The following is a 10,522-nucleotide window of genomic DNA, read 5'->3' as shown; positions in this document are numbered from 1 at the left end:
GTCTGGTTTAGGAATCAGGGTGATGTTGGCCTCATAGAATGAATTTGGAAGAGCTCCCTCTTTTTCTATTTCCTGAAATAACTTGAAAAGTATTGGTGTTAATTCTTCTTTAAAGGTTTTGTAAAACTCTGCTGTATACCCATCCGGTCCTGGGCTTTTCTTGGTTGGTAGTCTTTTGATTGCTTCTTCTATTTCATCCATTGATATTAGTCTGTTTAAATTGTGTGTATCCTCCTGACTCAGTCTGGGCAAATCATATGACCTAAGAAATTTATCGATGTCTTCACTATCTTCTATTTTATTGGAATGTAGGTTTTCAAAATAATTTCTAATTGTCTTCTGTATTTCTGTAGCATCTGTTGTGATATTGCCTTTTTTCATCCCGTATGTTAGTAATTTGAGTTCTCTCTTTTCTTCTCTTCTTTAGCATGGCTAAGGGTCTGTTGATCTTATTTATTTTTTTGAAGAACCAACTTTTAGTTTTGTTAATTTTTTCAATAGTTTCTTTTCTTTCAATTTCATTGATTTCCGCTCTGATTTTAATTATTTCTTGCCTTCTGCTACCTTTGGTGTTGTTTTTCTCTTCCTTTTCTAGGGCTTTGAGATGAAGTGTGAGCTCATTTATTTGTTGGTTTTTCCTTTTTTTGAGGAATGACCTCCAGGCGATGAATTTCCCTCTTAAAACTGCTTTCATTGTGTCCCATAGATTCCAATATGTTGTGTGTGTATTTTCATTTATCTCTAAGAATTTTTTGATTTCCTCCTTTATGTCTTCTGAAACCCATTGATCATTCAGTAACATATTGTTCATTTTCCATGTGATGTAGGGTTTTTCCTTCCTTCTTTTATCATTGATTTCCAGTTTCATTCCATTATGATCTGATAAAATGCATGGTATTATCTCCACCCCTTTATATTTACTGAGGGTTGCCCTATGGCATAATATATGGTCTATTTTTGAGAAGGATCCATGTGCTGCTGAGAAAAAAGTATATCCACTTGATGATGGTTGATATATTCTATATATGTCAGTTAAGTCTAGGTTATTGATTGTGATATTGAGTTCTATAGTTTCTTTATTCAACTTTTGTTTTGAGGATCTGTCCAATGGTGAGAGAGGTGTGTTGAAGAAACCCATAATTATTGTGTTGTGGTCTATTTGATTCTTGAACTTGAGGAGAGTTTGTTTTATGAACGTCACAGCACCATTATTTGGTGCATAAATATTGATAATTGTTATGTCTTGTTGGTGAATGGTTCCTTTTAACAGTATATAATGTCCTTCCTTATCCCTTTTGATTAACTTAGTCTTGAAGTCGATTTTATTCGATATGAGGATGGCCACCCCTGCTTGCTTACGAGGACTGTGTGCGTGGTATATTTTTTCCCAACCTTTCACCTTCAGCCTGTGTATGTCTTTTCCAATCAGATGTATCTCCTGGAGGCAACATATTGTTGGATTTGTTTTTTTATTCCGTGTTACCAGCCTATGTCGCTTTATTGGAGAGTTTAAGCCATTAACCTTTAGAGTTACTATTGATATATGGTTTGTACTGCCAGCCATGATTGATTATTTATCTTTTTTTTTAAAATTCAGTTTGTTTCTCCATGATTAGCTTTCCCCCCGCCCTCTGTCATTATCGAGGCACTTCCCACTGATGGTTTTGGTTGTTGTTTTTCATTTCTTCCTCGTGTAGTGTTTTGCTCAAGACGCTTTGCAATGCTGGTTTTCTGGCTGCAAATTCTTTTAGGTTTTGTTTATCATGAAAGATTTTTATTTCGTTGTTGTACCTGAAGCTTAATTTTGCTGGATACAGAATTCTTGGTTGGCATCCATTGTCTTTCAGTGTTTGAAATATGTTGTTCCAGGATCTTCTCGCTTTCAGCATCTGTGATGAAAAATCTGTTGTTAACCTTATTGGTTTACTCCTGAATGTAATCTGCCTCCTTTCTCTTGTAGCTTTTAATATTTTCTCTTTGTTCTGTATATCGGACATCTTCATAACAATGTGTCTTGGCGTTGGTCTACTGTGATTTTGTGTGCTCGGTGTCCTGTATGCATCTACAATTTGTATATCTGTTTCCTTTTTTATTTCTGGAAAGTTTTCTGTAATTATTTCATTCAGCAGGTTACTCATTCCCTTGGTTTGAATCTCTGTACCTTCTTCTATCCCGATGACTTGTAAGTTTGGTTTTTTTATGTTATCCCATATCTCTTGGATGTTTTTCTCGTGATTTTTTACCAGCCTTTCTGAGTTGGCTAGACTCTTTTTAAGATGATATATTTTGTGTTCATTATCTGACATTCTGGCTTCTACTTGCTCCACTCTGTTAGTGATACTCTCAATTGAGTTTTTAATTTGGTTTATTGTTTCCTTCATTTCTAGAATTATTGTTTGATTTTTTTATAATCTCTATCTCCTGATAAAGATGCTTAACTTCTTCTTTTATCTGTTTATGTAATTAATTTTCAATGTGTTCTTTCACTGTTTGGATTTGCTGTCTCGTATCCTCTTTAAGGTTCCTTTCCATCTGTCTAAGGTATTCCTTGAGTTCTTTATATGACCATTTTTCTGATGACTCTAGGTCTTCCTGAATATTTAGGCTGTCCTTCATTGTTTGTGCTCCTTTTCTTCCTTGCTTTTTTATGCTGCTCATGATACTTCTTGTTCTGTTTGACTGCTGAGTTACTGTTTACTCTTATAAATTTATTTACTGCTTGGGAGGAAAGATATTAGAAGGGAAGGGAAGAAGTCACTAAAGAGAATGAGAGTAGGCAGGTAGAATTCAAGGAAGGGGGAATAAGAAAATTGAAAAGAAATGAAAAGACAAAAGAAAAAATAGAAAATAAAGAAAGAAAGAAAGAAGAAAAAGAAAAAACAAAAATTTAAAATAACAACAACAAAAAAAATAATGATAATAAAAATGGAAATTAAAGTTAAAAAAATAATAATAAAATAAAAAGAATTAAAAAATTTGAAAACATTAAAAAAAGTTAAAGAAGAACAACAACAACAACAAAAAATGAAAATGAAAGAAAAAAATAATAATAAATGCAGTCATAGAGCTCGATTAACTTCTCTTCCAGTAGGTGGAGCTGTGCCCACTGGGCCAAGCTTCTCTTCTCTATAGGTGGGAACCAATCACTGTGCAGCAGCTCTTCCTCCCAGACTGTGCGGGTCTCCAATCTTGAGTGCCTAGGGCCTTCTCTTGTGTTTCCTCAAGCCAGGCCCCGCTCACCTGTGACGCTCACCACAATACTGGCTACACGCCAGGTCTCATGCTCCTGGGAGCCCTGTTTTCATGAACGTCTGGGCATACTCTCCCTGTTTGCCTCCCTCAGACCCTAAATTTGTAGAGCTTGGGGCTGAGAAACCGTAGCGAATTTGCTTGCCCTCCGGTATCCACTCCCCTGGTAGCTGGTGCAAGGGACCTCAGTTGTCAGCCCTGGTGGGAGCGGTAGCCAGGAGTTTCACGCCGCTAGTCCCGCGTCATTCCTGATTCCCTCGATCTGGCTATCGCGCTCACGGGAGAGCTGGGAGGGGCCCTTAAGGTTTCCCCGTTCAGGAGGGCCGACCAGTTATTTCAGTGGGATCGTTAGTGCTGAGTCACGAGAAGCAGGCGAACCGGAGCTTGAATGCAGCCGATCTGGGCTCGGTGTGTTCCGAGAGGCCCAGACTGTTTGCCCCAGATCCACGTCAGCTCAGCATTGCCTAGTGATCCTGAACAAAGAGCATTTAGATAGTTTACGTCTCCCTATGCCCGCGCAGCTGAAGGGGTCAGAGACTTGATCTCTCTGCGCCCGCCGCCATGTTGGATCCCTTAGATTGTAAATTGTCACTCATCTTATCAGCTGTTCCATTTTGCTCGGCGCGTCGGCGGCTCCAGTTGTGTGTTTTTTTACAGACAAACACATTACACCTATTTATGCCATGAATTTAATTATATCAAATATAGTAGGAATCTACTAAGTTGGTCCCATGATAAACATTCTGGGTGTTTAAAAGTAACCTTCGAGGAAAAGACAACATATAGGGGACTCAGAACAGCGAATAAGACTTACATTTCTAGAAATTAATGCATAAGGAGATTGAACACAGACCTACAGGCCATAGCAGGAACCCTTTTTGCAGTTCCTGTCTATAAAGTCAGGCATGGGGCCATCTGTATATTTGAGAAAAATTGGAGGCAGCTATTAAATGCTATAGATCTGTTTGTATGCCACCATCACTGAAAGTCAAGACATTACTAACAAATTCTCCAGGAGTCAGGAATCCTGACATAGCTGTCTCTTTTCAATTCTTGGAGGCCAATCCAAAATATATCCACCACCACTAACAGGAAATTTATGCTGTACTAGCAAGGCATTTGTACATTTAATCCACTTAGGAAAGGTACCACATTCTATTGCAGAATGATTAAAGCAGTAAGATATTGGTGGATGTTCCATGGGAATGACTGGCTTATTATGGGCAAGTCCCATTTTAATAACTGTCTGGACATATGATCTCAAGTCCCAGGGCCCAGTTTTATTAGCTGTTCTGGATTCCCTATATGTTGTCTTTTCCTTGAAGGTTACTTTTAAACAGCCAGCATGTTTATCATGGGACCAACTTATGAGTAGGTTACTGCTATATTCGGTATAGTTAAATTCATGGCATGAATAGGTGTAATGTGTTTGTCTGTAAAACCTCCCATCAAATAAGTATCATTATTAAATACTGGGATGGATTCTCCAGACCACACAACTGGATGTACTAAAGGTGGATCTGGGAAATAGGTGCAATAAGTTTTCCCATGGATTCCACAATTACACAAACAAAAAAAGGGGAGAATAGAGCCCCACAAATTGTTTGAGTCATGCTTTCCTTGTTTTAAATTTTTAAAATTGTGATTCTGAAGGTCAAACTGCTGCTAAAAGACACACGTCTTCCACTGCACAATAAAACTAGTATAGCCACAAACATTGTGGCTGGAGGCTTAGGGCTTCTCTGTTTGTTGTTTAACTGTCTGTTTAGCCTGATGTGTCAGGTTCTTCAGTTGTTTGAACTGTGGCTCAAGGTCTTCTATGAGACGGTGAACAGCACCTTCAGGTAGCCAGATAGGATGAGCTGCAGCTTCTAGAAAGATACAAGCATAGCCTCTGTCCCATATTATTACTGGGTCTGGTCCCTTCCATTGTCCTATTTATTTATTTATTTATTTATTTTTCAGAGAGAGAGAGAGAGAGAGAGAGAGAGAGAGAGAGAATTTTAATATTTATTTTTTAGTTATCGGCGGACACAACATCTTTGTTTGTATGTGGTGCTGAGGCAAGCGTGCTACCGCTTGAGCCACATCCCCAGCCCCCTATTTATAATCTTTCCACCAAACTAAGCCTAATGGGCCTGTTGTAGTGGAAGACGTGTGTCTCTTAGCAGCAGTGCGACCTTCAGAATCACAATTTAAAAAATTTAAAACAAGGAAAGCATGACTCAAACAATTTGTGGGGTTCTATCCTCCCATTTTTTTGTTTGTGTAATTGTTGAAAATAAGAGCTGGTATCATCTTGAGATCCTTAGCCTTAAATTGTAGAGAATGGCCCAGCACTGCAAAAGTATGTAAACAGTAAAAAAATGACTTAATGAGTATTTTTACTTGGCTGGGAACGTTAGTAAGTCACCTGTTAGGCACGTGAGGATTGTCAAAGTCAATGTTGTTGTTAAGTTAAAGAGGGCACCACAGAAGAAAGAAGCCTTAGCTTCTACCAATAGTATAACTTAACTGACTTAGTTGAGTCACAAAATCATGAAATAGGGACTGTATAAATACTGAAAGCCAGCCTTACATCTTGTTTGTCCTATAGGTAATAGCCTTATTATCTTAAATTAACTTAGGTTGTTATATTAGAAATTGTACTTATGTAAGGCATTAACATAATAGTTGTAAAGTTTATAAGGAAAATGTACAATGCAATTAAAAAGAGTTAAAAAGCATATACAATTTGTATAATAGCTATGAATCAAGGAACATATTTTTTTTTGTAATTTTAAACCTGTATATATATGTGTATATATATATTCTTTATTTTAAGGTTGTAATAATCTTTATAACAAAAATCTGTCTTTTGAACTTAACTTTAAATCACTTGAATGGTTGATTTAAACATTGAATAAGGTAAGAGGCAGAGTCTTAGCTCAGGTGAGGTGGCCTCTTGACAAATCTTAGGTAAGTTGTTTTATTTTTAGCACTGATCTTAGTCTCTTTTTAAAAGTATTATTTTACAAAGGATTTTCCCCAGCTTTAAAAAGGAAGGTTTATTTAACAAGTTTCACTTGGTATAATACATCTAAATGAAAATCAGAATACAAGGAAAGATTCAAATTAAAGACTCAGAATTTCATACAAACGACATGATCAAGCTTCTAAAGTATTGGTATTATAGCTCAAAATTGTCCCAGATCTTTTTAAAAAAAGTAGAAGTGTTCAAAATTACCGAGCTTAAAGTTTGAAAACAATCTTGATTTCCAGTTTACAGTAAGCATGAATCACAAGTCTGTAGTGCAAAACTGTCAAGCTTAAGTTTTGTTTGTTATCTTAAAAAAGAGAAAGAAAGGAAGAAAGGAAAGCAAGTTGACCAAGAGTGATCAGAATCAATTTTATTTCCCACTTACCAATCATACTGTATATACTAGACATTTCTCCCATTCTACTGAGCTCCCATAAATGCACATATTTTATGTCTGTAGTAGCTGTTTAGTATTCTTTCTCTACCTAAGCAAGGTTTGACTGATAGTCACTGGAGTTTTCCTGCAGAACTTGGTCATAACCACTCACACTGCTCTGACCACCATAGCTACCTCCATAACCACCACTCAGGTGCTGGGTAACAGGACCCCCATAACTAGGCTGGTTTTATAAGCCCATTTCTCCCTTATTTGGCTACCATAAGCACCACCACTTGGCCCTGCTGTAGAATTCAAAAAGAGTTCTACCAGCTGTGATCATAAGCCCCTCCACTTGTTCCTGCAGTAGAATTCAAAAAGAGCTCCATATATCTATGTTGCATATTAACTCTATCTTTTGCCATAGCTGCCATAGCATCTTCATGGGTAGCAAATTCAACATCTGCCTCATGAGTAACTCTGCCATCTGGTTCAATTTTAATATGTACTCTCATGGGGTTAAGAGGTAAGAAAAAATTACAAATATATTCTTGGTGGCTCTGTAAGGTAACCCCCTCATGTGTGCACAATGTCCTGTGGTGCTCTAGAAACTTGACCCACTATCTCCATATCTATGATCAGACATTTCTGAGAAACAATAATTGAGGTCTGTTGCAAATCCATCAGACCAGAAGCCATACCCATTATTATAGCCATCATAGTCATCATAGCCTCCATACCCTCCACCACATGCACCCTGCCTCGTCCTCTCAAAACCAGCTCCTCTGCCAATGCTATTATATCCTCTGCCAGCTCCTGGCCTGTCATAAGGACCTACTTGCTGCATAGCCAGGAGCTTTCAAGGGGGGGTCATAGTGGGTTCCAACTTCTGCTCTGCTACTGTTGAAGATTTCAATGTACCTGTGCCCTATCCTTGTGTTTCTTTAAGACCTTTCTAGTTATCGCCTGTGAAGCAAACTGCACAAAAGCCTGCCCTGTGCTCCACCCCTGAAAGTCCACCGGCAGTGTCATCCCACTCGGCACAATTTCCAACCCTGAAAAGAACTGAACAATCTTTTCCTTGCTACAGCCAAATGGAGTCCTCTAAGCCAGATGAAGCTATCGTGGCAGTATCAGGACCATTCGGACCCAATCTATTTCAACACTGTTGCACTTGAATACTTTAGTATATCTGTATCACATGGTTTCTCTATCCTTCAAAGCCAATTTCACTTCCTCTTCAGATTCGAGTTCAACAAATGCTTCATCTGCCTTCTTGGTCTGCCTTCTCTGGTGTAGATGAAATGAATACTTGAGGTGCCACTTTGTATTTTGCAATCAGAGAAGAAATGCATCCCTTTATCAGCTGGGCAGGACCAGGGTAGCCCCCTGACCTTCACCACGAATCCCTCCCCATCTTCGGTGCTCAGCATCGTGGTGACTCTTGGGCTTTTGGTGGCAAGCTTGGTTCCATGCAATTTCAATGTGGCCTTTGACTCTGCTAGAATTCCTTCCAGGAATCTGGTCAACAAAACTACTTACAAAAATGTTTACTGTAGCTCGAGTAACTTTCCTTCTTCTTCCCTCAAATGCTATAGCAAGACGGTAGAGGATGACCAGAACTACTTCTGCTCATGTAAGAGATAGTTTTTGTATATCATTTTTGAATCAATGTGAATTAGTTAACATAATTTAACATTATATCTGAAACATGAACCAAACAAGTTAAGACAGCTTTTGACCCCCTTTTGTGGAAAAGTGGCAAAATGTTTTTATATCTCATATTGTTGACCTTTCAAATAAACCAGATTCTCTTTATTGTCTGTAAAAACATATTTACATTTACTCCTTAGTGTAAAGAGTAACATAAAACTTTATAACTTATGATAGATTATTTTTATTTAATTGTAAAATATTAAATGACATAAATGTATTGTTAATCAAATTTGCTATTTTTATATGCCTGTAAAAGACCATCATTATAGAAAACCTCAATTTGGAGAGCATCAGCTCGGTAAAAAATTCTTTGAAATGTTATATTTTAAAGACTTATATACTTGGGAGATAAGAATACACTTAGTATATAATTACATTGATGTTTTTATATTAACCAAGTTTAGAATATCCCAAGTTTTACACTGGGCTATTTTTTAAATTAAAAAAAAACCCTTTTTTTTGTAGTTGAGATGGACAGGATGCCTTTATTTATTTATTTATTTATTTATTTATTAAATTTTTATGTGGGGTTAAGGATCGAACCCATTGCCTCATACATGCTAGGCAAATGCTCTGCCGCTGAGCCACAGCCCCAGCTCAACACCAAGCTAGTTTTAAAAAGTCACTCCTCTCCCCCTTTTATTTAAAATGACTAATGCACATCTCTTTTTGAGGAGTGTCCCACTCAACCTTGTCAATCAGAGTTCCCATGAGAGTTTGAGGCCTGTTTAGGCCCCAATTGTCATGATGTGCATGACACTCAGTTTCCTGAACTTGGGCTGATGGGGAGTTAGAAATAAGAAATATAAGAAATGAAGACAAATAATTATAGGTTACTAGCAGGCTCATGGGTGAATCAGCCCTGGTGAGATCTGATCTCTGACAAAGCGGGAGAGCCCACATGCTTTATATAGGCAAAAAAACATCAAAAGGATTTGAGAAAAACTTCTTTAAGGTAAACAAAAGTGAAGTTGGGCAGGAATGGGGGAATTGGAGCTTATCTACTTTCATGATATCTTCTCTAGCTCGGGGCAGCTGGCACCTCAAGGCTGTTGAGCATGGCCATGTTTCTTTCACCCCAGGGCAGCAGGCTTTTGAATTCAAAGCTATCGAACTGTAAATTCCATGCCAGGCATGGAATCTGCCCCATTAACAGCGGTCACCTAAATGGATGTTTCTTTCAGCAACATCATACTGAAAGATTCCCAGAAATGGCATCTTGCTGTCCAGGGACATGGAGTTCAAAGTAATGATGATTTGCCACTACCAACAGAGATCACGCACAACTGAGGATATTAGAGGATTTAGATGTCTGAGACCTGAGTTTTGGGTTTGTGGTATTAGGTTGAGACCTCTCCGGTGTGGATTTTGAGGTCTATGATTAGAATTCAAGTCCTGGATTTTATTGAGATTTTAAAGGATGTGAGACTGGATATGGGGGTGTTTCATTGACATACTTTAAGGGACTCAGGAGGGGAGAATCCAGGGATATGCATTGGAGGGTCTCAGGGTTAGAAGGTTTCAAAACTGTGGATGTGAAGTGCCTGGGAGGGGAAGTGTGTGGAAAGACCAGTAGGATCTTATAGTGAGCACTGGAGGCCAGGTGTGTCCCTTCTTGGTTTTGGCCCTGTGCTGTCTGTTGATGTCCAGACTCTTCACAAGAGCCTCAGGGTGAGGCCAGGTGGTTGTAGCAGAATTGCAGTCCTGCAGGAGTCATGTGCGGCTGGGACAGGCATAGAAGACCAGAGTTACATATCAGTGGAACTTTGTACAGACCAGAGAAGAGTAACTCAGAGTTACAGCTGAGAGAGGGAAGAGTCAGGTGTTGGTCAATAGCAAGAAAGATCATGAATATGGTTGAAACTCACAACTATCCCAGGGGTTTTAATTTACTAAGGACTCTCTGGGTTCCCACCCAGAACCTTAGGGAATCTTGCTAAATTCATTTGACCATTTCTGTTATTTGCATTATCATTGTTATTAATGTTTCCAATTCACATGAGTGTCCTAAGGACAGAATATAGAGGGTGAACAGGGGGACACATATGAGAATCCCTTAGACCAAACCTTAAATTTCTACTCTGCATTCTCAAGTTCCCCTTTCTGGGCTTTGGTTTCCTCACCAATGAAATGAGCTATTTGGGAAGTGAGGGTCTCGGAGG

General features: G+C 38.5%; 1 pseudogene; it reads right to left on the bottom strand.

Annotated features, from left to right (window-relative positions):
- Nucleotides 1-6,753: 6,753 nt before the first annotated feature.
- LOC113198729 (heterogeneous nuclear ribonucleoprotein H2-like) lies at nt 6,754-8,077 on the bottom strand (annotated as a pseudogene).
- Nucleotides 8,078-10,522: the final 2,445 nt, after the last annotated feature.

This window comes from Urocitellus parryii, chromosome 15 (genome assembly GCF_045843805.1).
Source record: "Urocitellus parryii isolate mUroPar1 chromosome 15, mUroPar1.hap1, whole genome shotgun sequence".
Classification (NCBI taxonomy): domain Eukaryota; kingdom Metazoa; phylum Chordata; class Mammalia; order Rodentia; family Sciuridae; genus Urocitellus; species Urocitellus parryii.
Note: the sequence above shows the minus strand (reverse complement) of the source record. Positions and strands in the feature narration are given on the sequence as shown.